Below are 3861 nucleotides of genomic sequence, written 5' to 3' on the forward strand. Positions count from 1 at the left end.
CCGAATCACGACCAACTCTGACGACACCCTCACTGCCGCCGAGCACCTCCACTTTCAGATACACACCGACCCCAAGACCACCCTCAGAGGCACTCTCGTCTACAGACCCCCGGGACCACGCACACAATTCAGCGAAGCCATCGCAGACTTCATCAGCCAGCACGTCCTTACCTCCTTAGACTACATCCTCCTAGGAGACCTCAACTTCCACCTGGAGAACAACAATGACAGCAACACCGTCGCCCTCCTGGACAACCTCGCCAACCTCGGACTCAAGCAGCTGGTGAACACCCCCACCCACTACGCCAGTCACATGCTAGACCCCATCTTCTCCTCCAGCAAGCACATCTCCTTCAGCCACTGCACCGGACTACACTGGACAGATCACAGCTGCGTCCACTTCAACTTCAGGAGAACCACGACCCACCACCACCCGCAACAGGTTCCCCGCAGAAGCTGGAGCAAGATCTCCGCCGACCAACTCACCACCTCCCTCAGTTAGAACCCTCCCACCAACACGAGGGACCCCAACGAAGCAGCCCGCAACCTCACACAGTGGCTCACTAACTGCGCAGATGACCTTGCGCCTCTGAAGAACCCTCCCAGCAGACCCGGCAGCAAGAAAACCTCATGGTTCACCAACGACCTCAAAAACTCCAAGAAAACCTGCCGCACCCTCGAGAAAGCCTGGCGCCACGACCAGACAACGGAGAACATGACAGCCCTCAAGAACGCCACCCGCAAACACCACCAGCTGATCCGCACCACCAAAAGGACAACATTCAAAGAACGTCTGGACCACAACACTCACAACAGCAAGGAACTCTTCAACATCGTCAAAGAGCTCTCCAACCCCAGCGCCTGCAACTACGACATCACACCCTCGCAAGACCTCTGCGACTCACTCGCCTCGTTCTTTCACCGCAAGATCGCCGACATACACAACAGCTTCGGCGCACAGATGATGCACCCAACCACCGAACCAGCACCCCCCACCACCACCCTCCGCAATTGGACCCCGGTCAGCACCGAAGACACCACACACACGATGAACACCATCCACTCCGGCTCCCCCACCGACCCCTGTCCACACCACATCTTCAACAAAGCAGACTCCATCATCACACCCCAACTCTGGGACATCATTAACAGCTCCTTCACATCTGCCACCTTCACGGAGAGCTGGAAACATGCCGAGCTCAGCGTCCTCTTGAAGAAACCCACCGCGTACCCCACGGACCTTAAGAACTTCCGCCCCATCTCACTCCTCCCTTTTCCTGCCAAAGTAATCGAGAAGACCGTCAACAAACAACTCTCCGCCTTCCTTGAGACAAATGGATCCCTCGACCCCTCGCAGTCCGGTTTCCGAGCAAACCACAGCACCGAGACCGCCCTCATCGCGGCTACTGATGACATCAGGTCCCTGCTCGACAACGGGGAAACAGCGGCACTCATCCTCCTGGACCTCTCAGCATCCTTCGACACCGTATGTCACCGCACCCTGATACAACGCCTCAGCAACACCGGAATCCAAGGAACGGCCTTAGAGTGGATCATCTCGTTCCTCGCCGGAAGAACCCAGAGATCCCCCCGTTCCGTTCCGCGGCCACCGAAGTCATCTGCGGCGTTCCGCAAGGATCCTCGCTCAGCCCCACCCTCTTCAACGTCTACATGAGCCCCCTCGCAGCCATCGCACGTCAACACAACCTAAACATCATCTCCTACGCTGACGATACCCAGATGATCCTCTCCCTCACCAACGACCCCACCACCGCCAGAGCCAGCCTCCAGGAAGGAATGAAAGACTTCGCGGAATGGATGAAGCTCAGCCGTCTGAAACTGAACTCAGACAAGACGGAAGTCCTCATCCTGGGACCTTCTCCCTCTGCCTGGGATGACTCCTGGTGGCCCCTGCCCTGGGCACCACCCCCAAGCCAACAGACCATGCTCGCAACCTGGGCTTCATCCTTGACTCCTCCCTCACGATGTCCAAGCAAGTCAACGCCGTCTCATCATCCTGCTTTAACACCCTGCGCATGCTCCGTAAGATCTTCCAGTGGATCCCCACAGAAACCAGGAAGACGGTCACCCAGGCCCTCGTCACCAGCAGACTGGACTACGGGAACACCCTCTACGCCGGAACCACAGCCAAACTCCAGAAAAGACTCCAGCGCGTACAGAACGCTTCTGCACGACTCATCCTGGATATCCCCCGTCACAGCCACATCTCTGCCCATCTGAAAGACCTGCACTGGCTCCCCATCAACAAGAGGATCACGTTCAGACTCCTCACCCACGCACACAAGGCTCTCCACGACATGGGCCCCAAGTACCTCAACAGCCGCCTCGCATTCTACACACCCACTCGCCAGCTCCGATCCGTCAGCCTCGCCCTCGCCACCGTCCCACGTATTTGCAGATCCACCGCCGGAGGAAGATCCTTCTCATACCTGGCAGCCAAGACATGGAACTCCTTCCCCGCCCACCTACGGCTGACCCAGGATCATCTCTCCTTCAGGAAACAACTCAAGACCTGGCTGTACGAGCAGTAGCAACTCCCCCTCCCCCCAGCGCCTTGAGACCCTAGCGGGTGAGTAGCGCGCTCTACAAAATTCATGATTGATTGATTGACTTGTGTAAGAGCTTTTTTTTTTTTTTAAATCTGTTTATTGGCATTTGGATTGACATGTCATACAATCAAACATATAATATCCAATGTAGCAAGTAATAACACAGTTCATTTTACAGACAACCTTTTCAAAACACACAAAAGTGCGAGCAAGGCAGGGAAAAAAAAGTACAATAGCATCGGATTATCCGTTCTCAGGTTATTAGAGAGTGGCAACATATTGATTGACGAAGATTGCGTAAAAACATTAGGTAGGGCGCTAACTTATACAAAGGATACATATAGTGTTCAGAGACCATGTATTCATCTCTACAATCAGGAGCCCTGGATCATCACATTGGGGCGTCATTACTATACCAACTGTATCAAGTGGATGTTCCCACAATTCAGAACATCCAGCCGGGAATCCCCTGTCCACCTAACCTCCCATAGATAGTTCAGGGAGTCTCTAGAACTTTTCTCTTATGGTTCGGGATGGGGAGATTGCGCTCTCAACCTAGCCCACTTCAGGAAGGGCTCCCAAATATCTCTAGGCATGGAAGCCACAGGCATCAGCTCCCAGAAGGTACCCAACTATGTGTGTCCATAACTCACATCCTCAAGCCATGCCTTAAAGGTGGGTGCACTGCCTGCCTGCCCCATTTAACAGCAACCTGTCTGCGAGCATATAAAAGCAGAAGGGCATGGAGTTTTCTTCTCCGTGGCACTGTGTCCTTAACCAACCCCAACAGTCCTCTGTGCGGCATAGTGTCGTCATGTCTATCAATAATGTGATTAATGGCATCGAAGACGTTCGACCAGAACTCGGCAAGCTCCGGACAGTCCCAAGCCATATGAAGGAACCCAGCCTGCTCAAACCCACACCTCCAGGATTTAGCATTTTCCCTCAGTCCCATTCGGTGCAGACTAACAGGCTTTCTGTAATATCTGTGTAAAAATTTAAAATGAATGAGGCGAAGTTTATAATTCGGGAGAGGTCCAGGAGCTGTTTGCAGCAAAAAGACCATTTTTCCTCATCCAGTGGGGGGTCTAATTCAGCATTCCACAGTGCCAGGGATCTCGGCATTACAATTGGGGCCTGGTCCTGCATGGTCATATTTAATCTAGTCACCAACTTCTTCGGTGTCGCTCGCGCTAGTAGCGTCTGCGAGGCCTGGAGTGTTGGGGGGGCCTCAGGGAAGCCATCTCCAAAAGCCTGACACGCCGAACGGAGTTTGTGGTAAGTAAATTTC

Source organism: Lissotriton helveticus, chromosome 1_2, assembly GCF_964261635.1.
Source record: "Lissotriton helveticus chromosome 1_2, aLisHel1.1, whole genome shotgun sequence".
NCBI classification, from domain to species: Eukaryota; Metazoa; Chordata; class Amphibia; order Caudata; family Salamandridae; genus Lissotriton; species Lissotriton helveticus.